General features: G+C 49.2%; 1 protein-coding gene across 1 annotated transcript in view; it reads right to left on the bottom strand.

The window, feature by feature from the left end:
* Positions 1-24,326, bottom strand: part of LOC135902561 (glutaredoxin domain-containing cysteine-rich protein CG31559-like) — a 123,957-nt gene that overhangs the window by 17,588 nt on the left and 82,043 nt on the right. The window lies entirely within an intron of this gene.

The following is a 24,326-nucleotide window of genomic DNA, read 5'->3' as shown; positions in this document are numbered from 1 at the left end:
AGACAAAAATCTTGTGTTACAAGCAGGTGGATGCCAAATTTGTCTGTTATCTATGAAACAAGAATACACAGGAGAACGGGAACGCGCATTGGGCGAAAATGTGTACGGTGCATTTCTTTCAGAACTTCTTTTTCTGCCGTATTTCAAGCGTATTTCAGTTGCGAACCTTTCTCGCGAACTCTATTATGATACGTCGACAAACTCTGCCACATTAAGTCGTGACAACAAAACCCCGTTGAGGGTGGTGAACAGTTGGTGTACAAGGAATGAGTTTGCCCTAACGAAGACGAGTCCTCGCGTCAAAACGTTTGCTTATAGGTTGACGCTTCCCACGTTCGCTGCCCCTTGCTCATGATTTCAAGCATTCGACTTCATTTTTTTAAGCTGGTGTCAGACTAACAAGCGTAAAATGAGTTGAAGAGGAGCTGTGAAGCATCCGTGTGACAGAAGCTATAAGACACCACTAATAAATAGATGAATCTGGTATCAGCAACACTTCGCACCTATATAGCCTCCAAATTTAATCTCGAAAATAGTGTTGCGGAGCAACCTTCAGCTTCAGCAATATGCGAGTTCTCGAACGGGCCAACTAGACTGCCTTTCATTGATGGAGTGGTCGTTCTAAGAAAAAGCGTTCATCCCGAAAGCGAGCACTACATTCGCTTTCCAAATTAGTGCCTTCTATGCCAAGTTTTCGTTCGCGGTTGTTTTTTGTTCTCTCGAATTGTTCCATAGGCAAGTTGGAATCCGACACAGTTATAGGGTGACTGTCGACAAGTGAGCCAAGCGAAGCGAACATGGACGTCGCATCTTCACGCTGAACATGCTACTTCCGGGCACGCTACATTACGCCTGGCGGAGTTAAGACAGATGAACTCGTTTCCTCGGCGCGTCTGTAATAAGCTGTCGCAGCGTTGGCGCATCAGCGCACGCACCCCTTCCCCCCTCTTTCTAAACACACACACACGCACGCGCACATACACCAACGCACATACAAGCACACACTGACGCGTCACCATCGAAGCGTGATTCCGCGCAGGAGCGCCATTCCTCCGCCAAAACAAAAACAATCGGGCGGCGTTAACTCGTTCTCAAGACCGCGTTCACCATCGCCGCACTGTGGCTATGGGAGCCGCCGGGCTTGTCTGCCTGCAGGCAGCCCCACACAGCTCGCCGGTGCGCACTCTGTGTGTACAAACAAGTCTGGAGCCAATTGAGCTGCTCAGTCCTATAATACGCGCTCAGGCCGGCGAAATCGTCGCAAGACGCCATTAACTTTTCGGCGTTCCCCCAAGGAACGCGAAACAGAAAAGAATGCCGTAGGCAGGAAGAGGTGTGCAAGGGGGTCTACACCTCGAAGCAAGGGAGCCCGTAGGTGAAGAGAAGGGGAGGGGGAGGGGGCGTGCCGGACGGGCCTTTTCCGCCTCAAACAGAGCAGAACGGTGTTCTGAGAGCAGTTTCCAGGAGGAAACGGTGTAGCCACCAGCGCACCTGACCGGCCGCTATACGGGTGGTATTTGAAGGTGTCGAGGTAGGCTTAGGGAGAGCTAATGTTATTTTGAATGCTACGAGACATCGGCCGACAGGTCTCGTACATTTGGTGCTACCTAGAAAGAAGGCATAAGGGCGTATGTACACTTAAACTGACTATTTGGCATCTGGCTATGTGACCGGTATATAAGACAGGCAGGCCTTTTACCAACGCTAACGCGACTTTTAACCACAACGGTTCGACGTAATTGTTCAGAAGCTCTTAAGGGGCGTCATTTTCACTGTTAATTTGTTTACCGTTCAGTCGCCGTTGAACTTGATGGGTGCGCTTGTTTATAGGATAGGAGCGCTGACAAATTCAGCCACGTTGTCTACATTTGTCATGTTAGCTTTTTGGGGGGGCTAATTGGGGAGGGCACAACCACCGTGTAAGTCAATCAGAGATGACAAGACGGCGAATTCGACAAAATGGCAGGGAGACAGACTAACGCAAGTCTTTTGCAGTAGTATTCTTCCTAAGCATCATTCATTCAATCTTGTTCCTAAGCAACCAGGGGTGCTGTTATGGACATTGTCGAATCCTGCAGTTGCGGCAATCTGAGGTAATCAGAGAGGCCGCAGGAGCCCTCTGGGCCAATCAGAGTTGACAAGATGGCGAGTAAGACAATAAGGTGGTGTTCAAAAATGTCCATAATAGTGCCCCGGAGTGAGCAGATTCCTGAATTTTATTTCCTGCTGCCAACTCACGTGAATAGGCTTCAGAAGACACTCGTCTGACTCCAAAAGTTTACGAAGCGGCGGCCCTGCACGCCACAGCGAATACGCATCTAATCTCGAGTGCAGGGGCGCGGACTGTGCGCGTGGCCGAACTGGGTGCGGGGAGGGGACCCTGAACTGACCTCCATTCACTTTATGCATTTTTCGTAAAAATATGTAAAGGCCCGACCAACGAGCCAAGTATGCGCGCATGCATAAGTTTGGGCGAAGCTTCTCGTCTTCGTCAAACGCCGCTTCGCTCCATACCAGGTCACCGAACATCAGGGAAAATATCGCAGACGAGTGTAGGGGGAAGCGTATATAAGCGTAATGGAATGACGAAGTGAACGCTTCAGTGGCCGCACGGGACGAAATGCTAAGCAGGAAACTTACTATAGGCAGAAGTAGGTCCATCAGGTTACATGAGGCGTAAGCTCATTGCGGTCAGCGCTAGCAAGATTTTTCTTGATAAACGACGTTTCCTTAGACAGGACACGCTTCGGTTAGAACGCTCAAATGATTCTTCCGTGAGAAGCGACTACTTTTGCTTAAAGCAGTCAGCGTGGAAACTATGCATAGCGAAGGACAGCGCAGCGTCTCGAACTTTTTAACGTTCTTTAAATGTCCCCTTTGTCGTGCAGCGTACTGCGCGTGCGCTGTCAAACTCCAGCTCTCTTGTCACGGCGGCCACTCAAGAGTCTCGGCAACCGCTCGCCCTGCAGACAACCGGAATAATATGTAAAGCCTCCGCCGAATGGCGCTACCAACCACACTCAGCCACCCGAACAGCCAACTTCTGATAGCCCTGCCACGAGACACTCCGGTCCAAAGACGTGGCGGCGCATGTGCACATAGAAACGAAGAGACATCGTCCCTATCCCGGCATTTCTTTTTCCTACCTGTCTCTCTCTCGGTACATAAACTGCCCGGGACAATGGCACCGTTTGGCCGGCACGCACTCAGTATACTAAGTCTATCAAAGCGAATCGTTTCATAGAACGAACTGGGAGGGGAGCCCCAGCGTTTGGTATACATAGCGGTCGCATCGAATATGCCGGCAACGTGGAGAATGCGTTCATGGCGCGCGCAGCAACGCATCCAGCCCGGCCAGCGATCCTTGCCGTCGATAAGGAGAAACGTCAGAGGGCGACGGAGTTCTGACAGGAGCCGTCAGTCGACGAACGAGCCGAAGTGTATAAAAGGGCACGGCGCAGTTACGTATCAACGGTCCCACGCACATACTCTCAGGCGTCACGTGAAAATAAAAAAAAAAGTAATAAGCATCCGCTGGTGCGCGTAATAGGTATACGGCTCAATGGGGGCCCACATAACCGTGCGGCACGGCCAAAAAAGCTATTCAATCATACCCACGCGTCGCTATAACCGCGTAACGGGCTCAGAAAAGAACGGGGCAGGGAGGAGGCAGGAAAGGAACGTTTAGAGCAGCAAGACGAAGGGTATGATGGCGAACCAAAGCGGTCAACTTTTTTTTTTTTTGCGATCGGGTGCGCAGGCCGAGAAACTACTCACGCAAGGAACAAATACCGATCTACGTGTATACGCTGGCGGAGTGGGAGAGAAGCGTGTGGAGTGAGAGCGCACAATCGACGGCACGAGGATATATAGAGGCACTGGATCGGCTAAGCCCCTCCATTCCACTTCCGCTATATGGTAGACATAGACTAGCTAGGGGGCCGGGAGAAGCGGGCGGCTGGGCAGCGAGGAGTCGGCAGTTCCGGTGTGAGCACGCACCGCTGTATGACCAAGCGCTAGCTGATTACTGGCATTCGGACGGTAAACGAGTGCAAAGGAAATCGGAAATGTTGCCCGATGCAGTTTTTTTTTTCTCTTTTATCATTCGCAAACGACCGATTTCTAGCGCTTGTTTCCGTCTCTGGAATTGGGTATTTCGTTCTGCGATGCAGATAAAGAAACAAGGACGATAGATTTCATCTAACTTAAAAGGGCGGTAAATGCATCCGTCTCACCCGTTTGAGGAAGTAAATGACGTGAAATGACCATAGATACGAGCCATAGGTGCGCCCCCCCCCCCTTTTTTTTATCCCGGCATACGGTATCATTTATATGGAAAAAGGGAAAGGAAACACGGGAGACTAAAGAAATGCAAGCAACCAAGGTAGGCAGTTAGGGAGGGGAAGAATTTTGAGTCATACACACTTTCACTAATCTAATTGACTACACGGGTATCATGTTGAAAAGCAGTTCGCTGCGACCCCTTAGCCGCATCGGTGAAACCTGAAGCGTTTCAGAAACCAATTTATTTGAAGGGATTATATCACCCAGCGCGATAGCCGCCGTAATGTTAGAATCCGGATTAGTAGTCATCACCTGGAGTCATTTGATGTGTTTGCAAGAAATGTAAAACCCGCCCTCATCCGAATGCGGTCACCAAGCCGGGTCTCGAACCCGTGACCTCGGGCTTAAGAACTGACTTTCCTTGTAAAAATTTAATAACTATAAACTATTACAACTTACAAACTGCTATTTTTCGCTTGTAATTATTAGCCTTGAACACATATATATATATAGAGAGAGAGAGAAAATAATGCAGAGAAAGGCAGGGAGGTTAACCAGAGGTAGTTCCGGTTGGCTACCCTGCGCAGGGGGAAGGGTTAAGAGGGATAAATTAACAAGAAAGGGAAGGCGAGGAGCAAGCTGACAACTACCACCGGAAGGGGCAAGACGCCTGCCTATACTCTTCAGAAGGGAGGCGACAGCAACACAGAAATGGAAGATAGGAAGGAGGGGAGGAAAGAGGAAAGGAAGAGCAGCAGGAGAAATCTAAAGAATAAAGTAGAACACACAGCACAGATCACACACAGTAGGGCCGGTTATTGAAGGTCACGCTACTACAGAATGCTGAATAGAATAGTTTCGACGCTACAAACGTGAACCTATTAGTTAACTCTAGAAAAGTAAGTAGAGCGCGATGAGGCTGATCACGTTTAGACGCACAACTACTGGGGTACAAACATTCGTCGAGTGTGGCGCACCGGAGGCCAAGCAGATGATAGTCTCTCACTAGGGACATGCGCTGCGCACTGAAAGCGGGACACTCAAATATAAGGTGCTGAAGCGTCTCGCAGCAGCCACAGGATGTACACGACGGACTGGCCACGCGTCCTTGTCTGCGCATTACAAGTTTAAGAAGCATTCTTTCTGCTTAATTTCTTCCTCGTAAGAAATTAAGCAGGAACACATCTCGCCGAGATATCCACTTGGCCAATGCATATAAGCACGGCTAAATCATACAGCGAATGACACATGAATCTGATGACATATCTATACAAAGCATGTCAATTCGATATGATCAAATCCGTTGCCAGAAAAAAAAAAAAAGAAGTCGCGACATTGCGAACCAGTATACGAAGAATCTCAACTCATATTTTTACCTTCGTGTGGAATACTCACAAAAACACGGCACCTAAGTTGCGCGTGCTCGCCTTTTTGCGTTACCAAGCCGACAGTGTCTCCTGCGGACGCTTCAGCACAGATTATACTAGCACGACCTGCCAACTAATACTGAAGCGGGGGAAAAAATGATGCACTGCAACACTACCAAGCACGAAGCGGTATATCTTATGTCCGCGTTATTCGTCTTTCGTACACTTGCAATTTCGTAACGCGTTGGGCGGCGGGCTTCAACTCGTAGCGAAGGAACAGCGAGCGCATGCATGGATATGCGACATCTCTCAGGCGACAAAGACCCCCGACCAAGCAAGCACCGCCAAATAGAGAGCGAGAGAGAGAGAGAAAGCAAAGATAACGAGGAGGCAAGCGATTGCGCTATAGCAAAGGCGAGTCGCATGACGGGCTGTGCGCGTAGCTTCACAGCACGACGCCCGTGAAGCACATTCATCGCAGCGGGACGTCAGACGGGGGAGGAGTGCCATTTGTTTACTAACAGCAGTCACGACGACGACGACCCAACCGCTCAGTCACGACCGAGAAGGCGACGGCTCTTTGCGTCTCCCCGCCCCGACGACTTCGGCCCCCACAAACGTGTGCACACACACGCACAGTGCTATACGCGGACGAAAGCGGGACGCTCGGGCGTTCACTGCATCCGAACGACGGCGGTCCTTTCTCCCCGGAGGCACGACTGTCACCGCCGCCGTCATTAGCGCGGTTGAAAGGAGCACCCGTCACCATGGAAGGCGTCACAGAGTGCGGAAAAGCGAGAGGCGCCTCTGACGGGGACTCCCTTTGCGGAACTGTTTGAGAGACGCGCTCTTGAACGGCGAAAACGCAAGATATATGCCCGTGTTTAGGCCGCAGGTATCCGTCCCGGACGTAGGCTGCAAGGTCACCATAATTCATCGCTCGCTGTGCGGTCCTTATCTCCACAATCTTCTTTGTTAGTCACCAAGTTTCTGCCCCACATGTTCGGTATAACGCGATGATTGCGCACTTTTTTTTTTTCAGGTACGGCAATAAGCTGCCGGTCATGATCTGGCAATGCATGCCCAATGCGCTTCTATCTGTATACTACATAATGACAGAGTGCATAAGTGAAAGTAAACACTCACCCTCACTCCCATGACGAGTCAAAGGTGCCAAGCCAGGTTGAAGCGTTATGCACTGGTAAATTGGATTAAAACACCGCGACTCTGCGTGGCTCACGGTGGAAAGGAGGATCTTACGGCATAAGCTGCGCTGGCACCGCGGTAAACTCGGAACGATGAGTGAACGAAGCACAGAGAATACACGAAGCGGAGTCGATGTGGCAGCGCTCGCAAACGACGAGAGAAAGGTATGTTGAAGAATGCGCTGTGGCGAGAAACGGTTTCTGTGCAAAGCGCACCGAATCAAGCTGCCATTAGGACGGCCTAAAATGAGGGAGTGACGGATCGACGAGGAAAAAGTTATATCTCACGTGAATGACGACGGCACTTCTTGAAAAGCTTAAGCAATATCGTCATATTTCTACGAGTGAGCTCAACAAAATGTACAATAAATATGAAACTACAGAATGCCAGAAGTGCGGCGCGCAGATGCTGTTGGAGAGAAGTCGACTGAAAGCTGCGACATAGGAACAAAGTACCGCGCAACACAGGTTTTTCTTGCTTTCGCGCAGTGAAAATATGTAGTGCGTTGCTGAAGAGCACTACTGGCTGCCCTGGCACGTTACTGACGAACGAACGCACTGTTCGCAGAGAAGACAGCACCCGAGCCACCGATTAAGCAAGGCGTTCAGCTAATGGAACATACGCCAAAACGCATAGGAGGCAAATGCAAAGTATCGCGAATGTTTGCAACCCGCGTAGATGTGACAACGACCAGCGGTGTCTGCAACACCGCGAGTGTAAACTGGTCGCCAAGCTACGTCTACGAGCGCATAACCGCCGGTAAGCACTGCGCCACGGAAGCAAGGAATGCCATAACTGACCAGAGAAGATGTGCCAACGCCGGTATAAGAGATCGGATGGAAAGCGGCCGACACCTGTACCAACTGATCTGCCTCTTGCCGGCACTTCGGTTGCACTGCACCCACGCACAGCTATGAAGACACACTCTGTGAGTCCGATAGAGAGGACGCAGATTCGCCGACGGCTCCTCCGGCGCCAGCGTGCTCGCAGCTATAGACTGGCGGTGCTGCAGTGAAGCTGCAGTATAGTCGCGAGCGCTGCGGCCGGGACGTCCCAGAAAGAGGAGACAATAGCGCGGAACGCTTTGGCCGCCCAGCCACGTGGGAGATGTGGTGGTGCGCGCGCGCTCGTTCTACGCCAATGGGATCGACCGGCCACGGCGGCGCGCCGCGTTGGATGTTCCCATTTTTCGCTTCTCCCCCGCTCCGCAATGCGCTCCCGGAGACACAAGGCGAACCGCTTGGCTGCGCTTTGTCGCTAACACACACACGCAACAAGTCACGGTCGTCGGCACACGCAGTGTGCAGGTTACCGCAACGGTTCTGCCCGCATTGTCTACCGCGTAATTCCCGTTAACAGGTAACGTCGGCAATCAGTTTGACCTCGGGCGCGCCATCGAACATTCGAGCGGCGCATGAGATAAATTCGTGCCTTGTATAGGCTGTTTTGAGGTTCACCTAAAGGGCACGAGTCTTCCTGATTGGTAATGTAGCTTTAGCTCAATCGTACGCTAATCAAGCTTATGCATAGAAACATGCATGCAAGCGCTCTCGCGCCGGCAGACAACAGACACAAGGAGCAAACAAAACGCACGCGAGCACGACAACGCACAAGGGCACGCGAACACAAATACATACGAACACTCCCTCCCCCCCCCTAACGCAAACACTCACGCATCATCATCATCATCATCATCATCCTGTTCTATGTCCACTGCAGGACGAAGGCCCCTCCCTGCGATCTCCAATTACCCCTGCCCTGCGCCAACCGATTCCAACTAGCGCCCGCAAATTTCCTCATTTCATCGCTCCATCTAGTCTTCTGCCGCCCTCGACAGCGTTTCCCGTCTCTTGGTACCCATTCTGTCCCCCTAATGGTCCAACGGTTAGCTAACCGGCGCATTACATGACCTACGCACACTCGCGCGTATTGTAAAGCAAGTGTTTAGAGGAATGCGTTGCCGGACTGAGCTAATTCATACTCGCACGTTTATATGGCAAACTTTGCACGAGGACGAAAGTGTGTTTTTCCGTTCGTCCTTGCGCAAAGTGCACGCTTGTTTTAAACGCAACCGGCAAGCGTTGCCGGACGTTAATCGTAGGCACACTTCCGTAGATATACACGCAACGCGTGTAGCAAGCCTTCGTCGGCTGCTTATCTTCAGCTGCCCTTCACGCTGACCGCACTTTACAAAGCATCAACAAACCCCCCGCACTGGTTCAGCGCAGCACCGCTTGAGAGAAGATCGGTAACGGAATGTCGAACTATAGTTGCAACGCACTGCTGTTTCATTGCCACTGACGAAATTAAACGACTAGCGCGAGCGTTCTAAATACAGTCTCAAATTCCATTCTGCAGCCGCCCTCCGAAGCAAGAAACCAAAAGGACGACGCTCACGCATGACTGGCAGTCACGTTACGCCATTACATCACTCACTCACAGTTATACGTCCACGAATCCGTGAAAAACAGTTAGAGAGCGAGGACCTTGTAATTAGCAATGTTACAGCCAACGCCAGCACTTTCTTTCCCCTCCTCCACACCATGTTCCCAACAAAGCAAAACGCATTCGTAATTTAAGCGGCCGACACTGAACGTATAATCACCAGCAAGGTGAACGGGTGAAAAGCTATAGCTTCAGCTGCCAATAAGTAGACAGGTTCATTTCGTGTCCTTTTGCTTCACTGTCGCGTACGGGCTCGAGTCAAAAACAGCTGCCACTCTTCAGAGATAAGTAATCGCACTCGGAGCTTGAATTCGTTGAAAGTTTCAGGGGATTTAGATGGTTTTCAGACGCCACGCTTGGACTCACCGTTGTGGTCCCCATTGTAAGGCGCCGGACGTTAGCGATGGAACAAACGCGTCGGTTCTGCAACGCGTCTATGCAAACACAACGATCGACCGATCTGGTATGTGCGTGGGAATCTTGAACCCGAGTACAGATTACCCTGTTGTTGACCCGTCCACCGCGTGATCGAGTGGCATCATGTACTACGGTATAGGATAACGCCGGATTCCTTTGTCCCACGAGCCTCGTCCAAGTTCGATTAGCTCTCTCGGTTCGGGCTTCTATCAGCCTGAATACGACCGATAAGCGTTAAAATCTACGTGCCGACATAGTTCGCCAGGTGAAGAAACGATGAATTTCGATCGGTAGGTAAGGACGTTTGTCGCCGATTCTTCGGCGCACGCATTGCGAAGCTCAACAGACTCAACAGCACAATACAGTCAAATGGAAAGCAAGGGAAGAACACTTCGATAAGATCCCTCAAGATCACGCCAGCAGAAAGCACGAGTCTAAGTGCACAAGTTAGAACTACACACACACGTCGTATACTTATATCTTAGTACACCACGTAGATGACCACTGGTACACATCATAGGCTGCAGACTGGTCTACAGAAACCATCTTAAATTATCTGGTTCCACTGACTTACACGGTAAACCCTCAAGCGCAAAACATTTATTCATGACAGGTAACCCCGGGGCACTTCCGGCGATGTGCTGTGCTTAAAAAAAAGTGGAGAGAGAGAGAGAAAGAATGCAACGAACCTTAGAAACACGGGCGATGCCGTGTCTTCGTATCATATGAACGTACCCGCGGAGCCACGTTTTCAGATGCGATAATCCGCGCACAGAATCCTCGATCGACGCCATGACTCGGTGACCGAAGAGGCAACAACACAACGGTATAATGCACGATGCGACAGAGTCAACGAGGAAGGCGCGCGGCTTGCTTCGAGAGACACAGCTGATGGCGTGCGTTCTACCTTCGGAGTCCGCTCGGATCAAGCGCAAGGAAACAACACCACGCAAAGGCCAGCTTCGCACGTGCGTCACAGGCGTCGCATAGCGCACGTATGTACACGCCGCGAGACCTCACGCAGGCTGCATACTACGCAGATATGCTGACGAACTTGTGCCGAGAAGAAACGCGAGTCCCCGGCGAACAATAGCCGCTCGATCTTCGCCTTAATTCGTCTCTTTTCTTTCTTCTTTCTTTTTTCCCCAACCCTTTTCGCTTTCGTTCAACTCAGAACGCAGATGTTCCTTCCACCTATTCGTTGCGAAGCTACAGCTGCTGGCGCTTGCGCACTGGTAACGCGTCACGGACAAGCCGAGACGCTTCCTACAGTATATAGAGTGCGAAGCGAGAGCTTCGGGAGCCGAAGCAAAATGAGGAAAGGAGGGGGGGGGGGGTGATGAAAAGGGAAAGAAAATTACCGTGCATACTCGTGCAAAAGCCACACTCTCTTCTTGCGGCCTTTACACGGTGGTTTAATCCCTGCGATATATTTGTACGGAAAATGGCGAACGCGCTACTGTCTTCATAACGCATTTATTTGTTCAAACAAGTACGCCAGGCACCCGGAGCTAGACCTCGCCGCTGTCGCTCAAGCTCGGTCAGCTGCGGCACACTCGGGCGTATACAGTCGTCCCCCTTGCCTTTATGCCTCAGACTTTAAACCCTCCCACGACGATTTCCGAAAAATACGCAGGCACCACGCGTTGTGTCATCGGACATTTCTCTTTCGAGGTGCTTTCATTTTTTTTTGTAATTTTGAGATGCCGACTTAGGAGTGCGGCTCTTACACGAGTGCGACCCTTACTCAATAGTGCTATTATTACTACGTTTTTGTAAATGACGAATGCGTGAGCAGAAGCGCAAGACCGTCTGTTCTAGATGCTCCTGACGTAAGCCGTTGGCGCTTTCTTTCTTCTTCGACCAAAACAAGCTTTAGCGCACAATGACAAGAAGAAAGAAAACGGGGCAAAAAAAGACAAAGAGAAAACGCAGGTTCACCCAAAGTTCTAATCGGTTACCGCGGTAAGCACCTTACGCAACTGCAGAGACCCGTCACTTGTGGAATTTTCCGTGCTATCGTTTTCTACAGGCCATTCAACGCCCAAACAATGTTTTTTTTCCACTTTACATTCTTCACTCGGCTTACGCATATATATATACGTTTATTTTTAAAGCAAGGTTGAGAAGGGAGAAATTCGCCGAGGTGTCTCGACGGCTTTGGCTGTCTGCTGCTTAGCACAAGGTTGCGGGCTCGACTATAGGTCGCGGCGACCCCGTTCCGATGGCGGTACACTCGTGTACTTCAAAGGGACACTAAAGTGAAAAATGATTTCTTTTGCATCAGTAAATTACCGTTATAAAACACCAAAAACATCACTCTTACAACGATAAGAGGTTTGGTAAGCCAGAAAAAGCGCAAGAAGGAAATATGGGTGACGACGCCCACTTATGTTCCCGCACCTGGGGGCTGTGACGTCTTGGATTTTGATAGCGTCTTCTAGGGCCTGCTAATTATGTATAGCGGTACAGATTGACTACTTTGTGTTCTAAAGGAACCAAATATTAAACATGGCAAGTTTCGGGAACCTTTATTCAGCCAACGCGGCCCAAATGCGAAAACATACTTTGGAATCCCTGACGTCACGCTGACGTACCGGCGCTGGGGTTTCGGCGCGCAGTTCGAGTACTGATACTTGGACCTTCATTTTCTCATCTAATAATCAAACAGTTTCTTTTAAATGCCTGCCTGCAGGATTCTCAAACAATGCTTCATTAGTCTAAACTGATTTATTCTTTCACTTTAGTGTCCCTTTAACGTGCACTCGTGAACGTTAAAGAACTTCCGATGTATCGGATAAATCAGAAACGCTTCGCCGAAGGCTTCCCGTATAACCTACTGCCCACCTTATATGAAGGAACGTAAAATTGCTTCACGTGTTGTTAGCTTGGAGGAAAAAGCAAGACAGGTAAAAAACAAAATGCCGATCTGTTCAATTACAAGCGTCGTCCCACATCCCTCTTTACTTATTGGGGAGCTTGGCAGATCCAACAGAATTCTGTTGGCTTGCGAGCCGCGTCGCTACTCTGCAAGGAGGAACTACTAATTACGTGCTTGTCGGAGAGTGCGTAAACGGCACGCCGTCTTCGGTCGAGGAAAAAAAAAAAAGAAGAATGCGAACGAGTGAGTGGTCAAACCAGCCGTAGCGATTGCGTCACGTTGACAGGATGCGCCGGCGGCCAAGGAGGTGCGTCGGATTGCACTACCCCTACCCTGCGACGAGAAACGGTGCATTTTGCAACACAGGCGCAGGCATTCGCGATGCTGTACGGGCGCACTGTCTGCAAGCTTCGACACGACAATCCCGCTCCGTATACAAAGTGCGGCCCCTGGGGCGCGTGTCCTGCCGGTATATAGCGATGAACACTCCGTTGACTGCGTTCTATTAAATACGTGCAGCGCTAAATAAGCTAGGGGTCGTGCGTGCCACGTCGGCAAAAAGAGAGCGCGGAAGAACCAATGCTTACGAATTTGAACAATGCTTACGTAGAAGGTTGTACGCCTGACGTTACGGACGCGCCATATATTGTCCTCCCTTTCACAACCTTGAAGATGAGCAGACTGGAGTCACCTGCAGCTTTTCATCTTACTATCTGTACGACGTAATGATGGCGGCGATTACGCCGATGCTGAGCCTCTATGAAATAACGATTGAGTATACTACCCGTGTTCGTAACCGTTCAATTAAATGCGTGCAGTAACAGAAAACGTTCGCTCGCAGTCATAGTCTCCTTCGTCGCTTACTTCGGGACAAAGTCTCCTTCCATGGGGCCTTCTACGGGACCTTTGAAACTACATTGACGAATTTGCGGTGTTGTCGGCTTACTTGATTTTAACAGCAGACGACGCAGTCTGTGCAGATGCATGCTCTCGTTCTTTTGGTCGCCTTTAGCAAGCTTTAACTTTCAGAACGCTGCATGATACTACAGGAGCAATGCGTACGCGTGGTGACTGCGTAATTAGACTGCACTGCACTAAGGGGGAAAATATAATAAAGATGAGAAAGTGCCAGGTATTAGCGACGAAACTGCGCTCAACCCTCTCTCGCATATGGTTGCAATAGAATCCGGCGTAGAACTTGAAAGCACCTAGGTGATCATGAGGAATGGGGTTAAGGTACGTTTCGAAGAAGAAATTACACGAGGCTGTTATGCCATGCCTGAGAGTTTGATTGCAGACATCGGGGTCAATGTTGAGCTTATCGACTCCAGCTGTGATCACCGCTGACCGAGTTACGTCACCGATATTAAGGAGGCAAACAAGGGGGATCCCACTGAATGCGGCCGCAGCGGGACGCCCCGAGCGTCTCGCAATATCCTGCAGTGTCGAGCACGCAATTTGCATTTGGTCCCGGCGCGCATATGTCGCCGGCGGCAGAGGCGACTGCTGCGGCAGATTAACTGTAAGCATGCACTATACGAAGGAGCAGGTCGCCGTGTCAATTGCTGTCTGCTTGTCCTCAAACGGCGGCTAAGACTTGCTTCGTACCGTGTCGGTCTCGTAATTACCGCGGAGAAACGCACGTCCCGCTGCAGGTAATATGCTAATACGAGAAAAAGCTGTACAGTTTAGAACACTGCCCTCTGTTATTTCGGTAACAGGCTAACCCAACTCCAATTTTTTTATACGTTATTGGTAGAATATTTCTGGGCCAATCGTTTTACTGATTAGGTTGACGCAAGCAGCATCGTTATCAGGTTGCAAATCCAGCTGCAGTGTCACGCCTTTTTCTATACTAACTCTGTATGTTTGCTGTTATGCGTATTCATACATAGTGCTTGGTGTATATTTCTCAACAGGGGATACGAAAAGTACTGGAAATAAGATTTCCCACATTACCAGATTGCCCTACAAGATGGTCGACCTCTCGTTCACGTCACCATTTAGCCTACGGTGACTTGCAAACAGCAAGAATGCAGTAAGGAATACCTATAGATGATGGTATGGTAAAATACAGAAAGATGGGCTCTTATGACAAGCCGCGGAGGTATCTACTAAAGAAGGGTTGGCATGCTTGGACGCTTTCATGAATAATTTAAACTGAATCGAGAATATCAATATTAATTAGGTCTGTTCTTTAAGACCACGCCTAAGGCTGAGCGACCGTGTATGGAAGAGCAATAAGATATTATTAAAGGTGTCTTGAGTGAACGCTATATTTCCCCATGTTTTATTCTTATGCAAGCATTTTTGTTTAACAAACGTGAAAATCACAACAATGTGATTACTATATTAAGAAATTTATTTCATGTTCTTGTTGTTTTTGTTTAAGGAAGTAATGAAACTAAACGCCGCACATTAATGTATCGGAATCGAAAATATGTTTTGAATGTTGTCCTCCTCGTAAACTGGTTTCTCCAGATAACGAGTAGGGAAGGTGTGGTCTCGTCACCTTGTCCATGGATAAGGCGACGACGGGGTCTGCTCCCACGGCCAGCCGCCACGTCTTATCGGCGATCGAGCGCTGATGTCGTAGGACACCTTGGCAGCGCGCCGCGGATGAACGTTTGCGTAACGAAACCTAACGCAACCACGCCGTAAAAAGCATTAGAGGCAAAGAGACCTCCCGATGTTAGGCCGAACGCTCTTCAACGCCGCCGCTTCCATAAGCGTGCGCGAATGCAACAACAACCGCGAGCGAGTTCGCCAAATTATTCTCCTATAACCGGTCGGTAAAACCGGGATGTGCTGGATGCGCACGTGACCCCTCTGTGGCTCGCAATAACTCTTCGCCAAGGACGCCGCCTCTCCGAAGGCCCTTCGCGAAGCTACGGCTCTTCTACGTGGCTCTCTTTATTTGTTCGAACACACAGCTCCCGTACAGATGTATGCTCGGAGTAAATTTACACGGGCATCTGTGAAATTAGCCACGTTATCAGTATCATCGAATTTTGACGAACCCAAGAGGAAGCATTTGCTTTCCTTTTGCCAGAAAAAAAAAAGAAAGCTATATATAGCGAGGTGTTATCGATGCTCAGGAGGCCTGATTTCGCACATACCCTTGTAGGAAAGCCAGCGAGCGAAGAGACACTGCCTCATAGTTCAATTGTTTTCGCTTTCCATTCCTCATCAATCAAATGTGTGGAGGGAACATCCAAACGCGGAAAGAATCGCAAACAAAATGAGCTGACGCGACGTTCCAGTCTCTGCGTGTACAGTAATATGGATACGATGCGACACTTTATGATAAAGCCGCACTTTGATGCCGACGCATTGCCGAGGGCGTCATACTGAGCTCGGAACTATGTCGCCTTTCCTACGATTTGGGAAATAAATAAATAAAGCAAGCAAGAGACAAAGAAGCGAAAGACGACTAAATTCTATATATATATATATATATATATATATATATATATATATATATATATATATATATATATATATATATATATATATATATATATATATATATATATATATATATATATTGCTTGATTGCCTGAGAAGTGAAAGCGACGATACGAGAAACAAAAGAAAGATGCAGAAGGCTTGCCAAGAAATGAATTTAGCGACTCCATAATACCAACGCCTGGGCTCGCTCGCACCAGGATCTCTTAAAGAGCTATCAAAAGACCTAGCTTGCATTTAACCCGTCGGTGTCATTACAACGACTACAAAGCTTCGAGCAAGTGATGGTGAGTTGTAGTCGCACAGTAGTTTGGCGAGCGACAAAAGGGTCGACACTTGCAGCCACTTGGACAAACGGGCTTTACCTGTAGCCAAAGTATTCGGTCTGCGGTCATACCTAGATAAACATACACGTTCTTTGACTAGCTTTCACATAGAACGGATGGGCAATAGTCGCACTTATGGTCTGTTTTTTGTCCTTTTTTTTTTCACTGCCTTACAATCGCTTTTGATAGGCATGATGTTCGCCTTTATTTACCGTGAGGTTCGTTGACAACCCTGAGATTCACCGGGTTGTGAACGTATTCCACAAGCATCGTTTATTTGCAGTGCGAGTGACGTAAGCGTCTAGATTAAAATACGATTCGCACGAGAACTTAACAGACTAACACACGCGAGCTTCTCCACACAAACACACTTATTGTGGAAAAGCCAGGTTTACCGAACACTTACTAACTCGATTTTTCTGCTGTCGGTGCACGTACAGGAGTAAACGGTAATATATCATAGAAATATATCATTGAAATATATCATACTGAGGAAGAGAGAGAAACACAGCGGAAATATACGAGATTGAAACCGCGTTGACGTTCGTAGTTTAAGTTGTCGCCTGCAAAGGCGATCCGGGATAACTTAACAACATCAAGTGCGTCGAGAAATCGGCAGGGTTATTTATCGCTTAGTTCCGGAAAACACTATATACTCAGCAGCGAATGAAAAAATAGTCGCTTATGAAAAACCATCCGCAGAATAATCTATGGCGGTTGCAACCTCTTTTTTTTCTAGTATGAATGAAATATGTATTAACTAGAAGCACTCGAATGAACTGCCTAAAAGAAGTTCGTGTCGATGGACATCTACAGTAGCATTAAATAGTATATAATAATTCCATACATAGGTCTGTCATATCCCCCATGGTACCAGGTTCAAGGTACCAGGTTCAAGAGTACCAGGTTCAAAGAGGCTTGAACCGAACGTGATATAATACATTGTATACCGCTCACGTTTAGTAGTGAAACTTGCAAATAATGACGCAAGGCTGTTCAATAAGCCACATTTGTCACTGCCGCGCCACCAAGTGCTTTCCTACCTGCCCGCCAGTTGGACTAAGGGAGTTGTGCGAGCAAAGTGTCGCCACTCCAGCGGCGCTGCACGGCGCCATTAAGCAGCGCCTCACGAATACCGTGCACCTCTTCTGCATCTGGTAGCGCGAACTAGTCGGCCTGTTCGTGAGCACCAAAGTAATCACGCAGCCAAAAACAACTTCTGGCGATTCCATCTACGGCATGTGCTCTGCTGTTCCACGTATAGGGTTCCCAGTAATACGTCGGCGACCTAGCTTCAACACAGATAATGTGCTTTGGTTATAACAAAGCATAGTTACAAGCGGCTGTGGGCAGAACCATTTAATGGAAGAGTTCTCTCTCTCTCTCTCTCTCTAATACGTCGGCTACCTATCTTCAACACAGATAATGTGCTTCGGTTACAACAAAGCATAGTTACAAGCGGCTGTGGGCAGAACCATTTAATGAAAGCGTTCTCTCTCTCTCTTTCTCTCTGTCGACCATACGCAAGTCACATCTGCAAATTCAACCACACTGCACGCAATAACTTAGAACGCTCGATCATGATGCGCGCGCACGTTTAGCTCGATATTTTTGGTTGCCGCAAGCCTGCGACCCGCCACACTGCCATACACTAGGGAAAGCACCGCCGCGCTATGTTTATGCACGGCCACGTTCGACCTCGGGTGCGCATAACGTCCAACTTGCACCCCGCCGCCGACCGCCCGAGAGGATACTGCGCGCGAGCATTAAGGCGAATGAGCGCATGCGCCGCGCATATTCCTCTCATAAGGGCGCGAATTTCTTGCCGTTATTTCGCTGCGGTCACACGCACTCCACGCAGTAACGTTGCTCCACGCTGCGAGAAGCAGTCACGACTTCACTCACATATCCCCACGCTTACGCTGCGTTCGGCCGATGCTGGAGAAGTTGCGAATTCTCTTTCTCTCTTACTTCTAATTCTTTCTTTCTTTCTTTCTTTCTTTCTTTCTTTCTTTCTTTCTTTCTTTCTTTCTTTCTTTCTTTCTTTCTTTCTTTGTGCGTTAGAACAAGAGAAGAAACCGGTGGCCGCTTCTTAACTACGAGAGAGTCGCGAGCGCGCGTTCGTATTCCCTCTCTCGAACAACAGCATAGTCGCGCGATTTCTCCGCAACGTGACGGGCTGATTGCGGCCGTTCGCGCAGAATCCGTCTGCGCCACGCTGGCTCAGTGCACTCTACTGGAAATGGCCGGTTCCTGTTCGGCAGTCGAGAGTTTCTGCAAGCGCGAGCGTGACGGCGAAGCTCGCGTTCAACGGGTGCGACGCCATCGCTGGGGTACCGCGCCAATCGAGAGGCCGATGCATAATGGCTGAGAAGATCAACGCGCTTTTTTTTTCTTAGGCGGACAGGGTGCTCCGAGGTGCCGCCTGGTCCTTTCCTGAACTGAATTGCTCCACTCTAATCTGTCTGCTGCGTTCTGGAGCGTGGTGTACTCCCAGCGGTTCAGTGCTACGAGTATGGCAGCGAACAACGGATAAAGCGAAATAGTGGCTGAATACCCACCTTCCGAACAAAGTGTGATTTAAGGAGTAGTTTGGACTGTGAAGGGGCTATAAACAGATCTTGGTTGGGAATAGGGGAAGGAGGGCAGTGCCGAGAAATGCAATCAATATCGGGATCAATGCTGCACTGCAATCGAACACTGTTTCCGTAAGGTCTATATATCGCCGTTGCTACCCATTTTTGCTTTGGTCTAGGCATATCAAAATGTGAAGTACGGTCAGGAGTTGTACCCCGCACGATGGATAATAAAGGCAGACACTGTCACAATGCGTCATGGTACTATAGTTCATTAACTAGACAAAAAAAAATTAAAGAGAGAGACGAGAAATCAGACACGCCGATCAGTGGCAAGAAGCACTCGTATAGTTCGCGTCCATGCATACTAATCCTTTAAATAACTACTCAAAACAATTTGTACCGAAAGTTGTTTTCCTTCTGCCGCTGTCAAACCAGAGAGCAGCCAGCCCGTCAAGCTGATCAGTGCAGCAGCTTTTAAGTGGCTGCTCCTTTCCTTTCTATAAGGGTAAAATAAACATTAATTGACGGATTTATTTATTTATTTATTTATTTATTTATTTATTTATTTATTTATTTATTTATTTATTTATTTATTTATTTATTTATGTTGGTTGGTTGGTCTCTCAATACATCGTTCGAGCAGATGGTCTACTAAACACACTGAGCCCGGACAGCTCCGTACATCAAATGTTGAAAGCCGGACTAGCTGCTTACTGCCATTTTGAAACATGAAACACGTTAGAGAAGAATAAAAAACACATAAACACTAGCTGCAAAGGAGAGGCGACCACTATGTGTAGCTCGTGTTTATGTATATGTCTTCCCTAGCGCTGTAGCAATGTTTCCCAGTGCCGTATGTCAATGTCCAAGATGACCGAGGGCAACCTGGAAATAAACTGGCTATATATAGCTCTGCGCTGCATGTCTCACTTATTCAGAAAATGGCCCATAAAGGGAATCACGAAAACCGAACAGTCGGGAACGTTTACCCAACCAGTGTGCCGCGTTCATGCCACCCAACTTAATATACTATACTGAAAACCAACGAGATGCACCGGTCCGCGACCTGCATCGCAAAGAAGTCCCCGCTGAAGCATGATAGCGGAAGCCTCACGTGGACGAAGATGTACGACGTCAACGATATCTTACGTTGTTAAACCTGTGCATGTTTAAAGGATGCTCCAGAAGTGCAATATTCGCTTCAAAAGTCAATAAAACGTTTTAAAGAACAATCCGAACACACAACGATGTGTCTGCTTCGGCATACCGTTCCTGCGTGCAGGTCTGAGAGGCTGGTTCCGGAACTGCGGCAACCATTTCGAAACACCAAATGAAATACCGAGTAAATTTTAAACACCAACAGCATACACACTGCAGAATGTGGCGGATTTGGTATACCGTTCAGAAACCTGCTCCAACCTGCAGCCCAGGAAGTACGGCGGACAGTCGCGATACGACCAGACCATTGCTCACCGACTGAGATAGCACACCGCGTGTACAAACATACGCACGCACAGTCATCGCCGTGCTTCCTGTCGGAGCGCGGCGTCTCGAGAGGGCAGGGCAAGGTCAAACTCGTACAGAAGGAAACTGGAACAGGGTATCCCTGACCATGTTTCTCTGCTCTATGACCCTTTGACAAACAGACCACGTACCGCTTCTATATGCGCTGCTTGTGGCAAGCTGCCGGCCAGTCAGGCCAAGCATCACCGCACGTTCGTAGTGTGTGCACGTGCGCGTGTGTGTGCGTGTGTTAAAGGCGGCATCATGCCACGAAAACAGAAGCCGCAGGAGAACCTGCAAAATTGTGATTACGTAGTGTTCCTTAAAATGCGCCAACAACCCAGTAGAAGAGTATTTTTGTTCTCCTGTAGTGCTCTCAGAATGCGACCGCCACAGCTGGGGGGAATCGAGCCCACGACCTCGTATGCAATCGAGCCCGCGGCCTCGTTATGCAGCAACTGGTCGGCACAGCCCACCACTGAGCTGCCGCGGAGAATGAAGAGGAACATCCGCTCCTACGCAGCCTAAAAGAGTTCAGCGCACTTTCCAAAATATAAAGAAATATAAAGTTAGCTGGAACAGCAAAGCCCTTTGCCAGACATTTTGCCTTTCGCCAAAACTCGCGATGGGCGGGGACGGGGGCTTCCAGTGTTCTTAGCAAATCGCGTCATGTTTTGCGTACTGGCCGGCTCCAGTATTGATATTACGGCATCACCTCTACAGTTCACGAGATACTTAACTAGTTAGTCTTGATTCTAATACTAACTAGTTAGTATTGTGCGCTAAGTGCGAGTGTGAAGAGACCATCAGTCATCTTCTGTGCCACTGTTCTCGCTTTGATAACCAACGTCAGACGCTCCAGTGTGCCTTGAATAGACTGGACGACAGGCCATTCACAGAACCAAAGACCTTGGGAGACTGGCCTCACAGTTCATTAGCCCAGAAAGCTGTTCGAGCGCTTCTTCACTACCTGAAGACAACATACTTGAGTGCCCGACTACAGACATCCTGCACCTAACTTAGTGCATGTGAAAGTGCGGTATAGACTCGTTTTTTCTCTCTCTCTCTTTCACTCCCCACTCCCCTCCCCACGTATAGGGTAGCAAACTGGACTCAGTATGGTTAAACTCCATGCCTTTCGCTCTCTCTCTAACTAGTTAGTCTTAATTCGTCCCTCAGAGGTTCCGACGTAAATCGGGACGTCAGTTAGCGCGAACGATGAATCGCCCGAAAAAAAAAAAAGAACGTCATCTCTTAATATGCCTAGCTCCGTGATTGCGCAGTCTTTCCTCAAGCAGTGCGGCACATACCACGCATAGGAGCGCGTAAACGGGACGAAGCAATGCTCGGGACCGTGACATATACTACACGTCGTGGTCGCCCAGGAAGGAGGAACGGCCCTCGCGTCGCGGCAACGGTTCTGTTCCGCGTTCTACAAGCTCGTTTCCCGGCTCGAGAGGGGCAACGCGATTGAGTCACGTACACTACATCCGCGCTTCCACGCTGCCCCTCTCTCCATCGCTTGTTCGCCGCGACCGATTTCGGGTTATCGGAGAGGCGTCAACGGTCGCGTCCATCGATGCAGCGCGACGGTTCTTCTATAGAGATTTATTTGTGCACTTGTGCTGTTGTTGTTGTTTTTCTCTCTTCCTCTCTTCTGCTTGCGACGCGTTGCAGGGGACACGCGGAGGTGACAGCCCATGTTTAATGCATCGACCGTAGATCGCGCGAGCAGCGACACTCCGGTCCGGACTTCCGCCGAAGCTTACACGACGATGACACAGCGCCGGACTGACGCCTACGCCCCGGGCAGGAGTCGCTCTGTATATATGTATACCGCCGGGGTAACTATGCGATCCGCCTACTTCTATACGCCGGCAAATAACTGTGTATAACCAGGACTTGACAGTCGGTCCCCTTTAGATTCCCGCTCGAGGATATATAAATTATCACTTTGGTCCCCGCGTCCGGAACCATAGGATGTCAAGTATAACTAGGTTAAAGACGCACAGATGTCGAGCGTTTGTAGATTACGAAGATCCTGAGAAAACATTTCAGCTGTCCATTCGAGCAGTGACCTATTGCGAGAGGACGGAAATTTTAAGCTGGGCGAGTTTCGTCTTGTCGCTGGCGCTGTTGTTGCAAAATGTAGTTATTGGTGTTTGTTTCTTAGTTATCCTTTAATGACGGTGCGTATTGTCTCTATTCGCATTCAAATTTTCTACCCCGCACCCTTCTCCAAACCGACGGGAGGTGCGTTAGTAACTTATGTAAGTCCACAGTTGTGCTGGCTTCGTGTCTCGCCGGTTTACGCACTTTGTTTGTTTGTTTGTTTGTTTTTGTGTGTGCGTGTCATGCCGCAACGCTGATATCGATGGCCACGAGGATTGGTCCTTTCCTGCATTCCTGCGCATCTTCTTTTGTGCTCACACTCATAGTTACCAGTCATCACTATAATGCAGTCTTATATTAACTTGTCGATCCACGTCATTCGCGATATCTTCAGTGGGACTCATTTTAAAGCGAAAACTTTACTGGCCGCGAACTTGCGATTTCGCCGTGGCGGTGCTCCGAGGAGGCACATGAAGTCACACCGCGTTCCTCGTCGTTGCGCTCGCCTCCGCTCGCTTCGCCAGCTGGGTCACATGCCTGATAACATGTCGGAGGACTGAAAAGGAGGGCTCGCGTGCGCCGCAACCACAGTTGAGGCAGCATCATGGACGGCGACAATTCTGATAAGCAGGAGGAGGCCTCGAATCGACATCAGAACGAGATGAAGAGGAAAAGAATCGCCCAGGAAACAGACGAACAGCGCGCCGAACGACCGGCTAAACGCCGCAACGTAGGTATAGACAACCAGACTAGCATGGACTTGCAATCAAGATTAACCAAGGCTAACCATGCTATGCCTTAGCTTTCGCTGCGTATATCCTGGCATAGCCGAGCTAAGCCACTGCCAATTTCTTTTTTAGACCGTCTAGCGCGGAGACGTCGTCCGTGCGCTAAAGACGCATCAGTGAGCAACGTGGGAGATCGCCGCCGATGCGCGCAGTCGGTCGGCATGCGGCACAATACAAGGGCGTGCGAAAAACTCTTGCGTCCACGTGCTCTGCGAAGCGTTAATTACGCCGGGAACTTCACCCTTCGGCAAGGCGAGTTGCATGCAAAGCAATGCGCGGCACGCTTTGTTCTCCCACGAGTGGCGCACCTATGTATACTATATAGCAGGCGCATATACCGCGCACCGGTACACGAGATCGAGAAACAGCGTTTTGCATGCGAGCTCCACAGTGTTTTGGCGCACACTAATCAGCTGCTACACGCGCCAAGGGTAGGTACCCCAAGTATGCAAGGCGCAGCTCTCATCTGCCTACTCGTGTTGGAGATATGCGGCTCATCTCTCGGTCATTGTGTTCGAGCTACATGCCTGAAATTTTGTTTTCTGGACGTCGGACGATTCAAGAACACAAAACTGCGTGCCGGTGGGAGGGCCGTCGCCTTAATGAAGCGAGAGCAATGGGAATGCAGCGACGTCGTTTTCGAAACATACAAGCAGGCAGTGAGGTTGAACCGAGCATGCACATTTCGTTAGCGTGCCTTTAAGAGCGTCAGAATTTTGCTATAAACACGTTCCAAACAACCTTTTTCTGCATGGCTACACGTACCATTGAAACATTAGTTATATGAGGCCCACTAAGCTGGAAACTAACTTCGTAGGTAGAGAACTATCTGTGGTTGCTCAAAAAGAGACAGAAAAAAAAACACCCCTGAGCTCTTTTATTTGGAAGGTAACAACAATTCCATTTGGACATTCGCAGAACCGGGTTCTTTAAAAGTTTGTCTCATCTAC

Source organism: Dermacentor albipictus, chromosome 3 (assembly GCF_038994185.2).
Source record: "Dermacentor albipictus isolate Rhodes 1998 colony chromosome 3, USDA_Dalb.pri_finalv2, whole genome shotgun sequence".
Taxonomy (NCBI): Eukaryota; Metazoa; Arthropoda; class Arachnida; order Ixodida; family Ixodidae; genus Dermacentor; species Dermacentor albipictus.
Note: the sequence above shows the minus strand (reverse complement) of the source record. Positions and strands in the feature narration are given on the sequence as shown.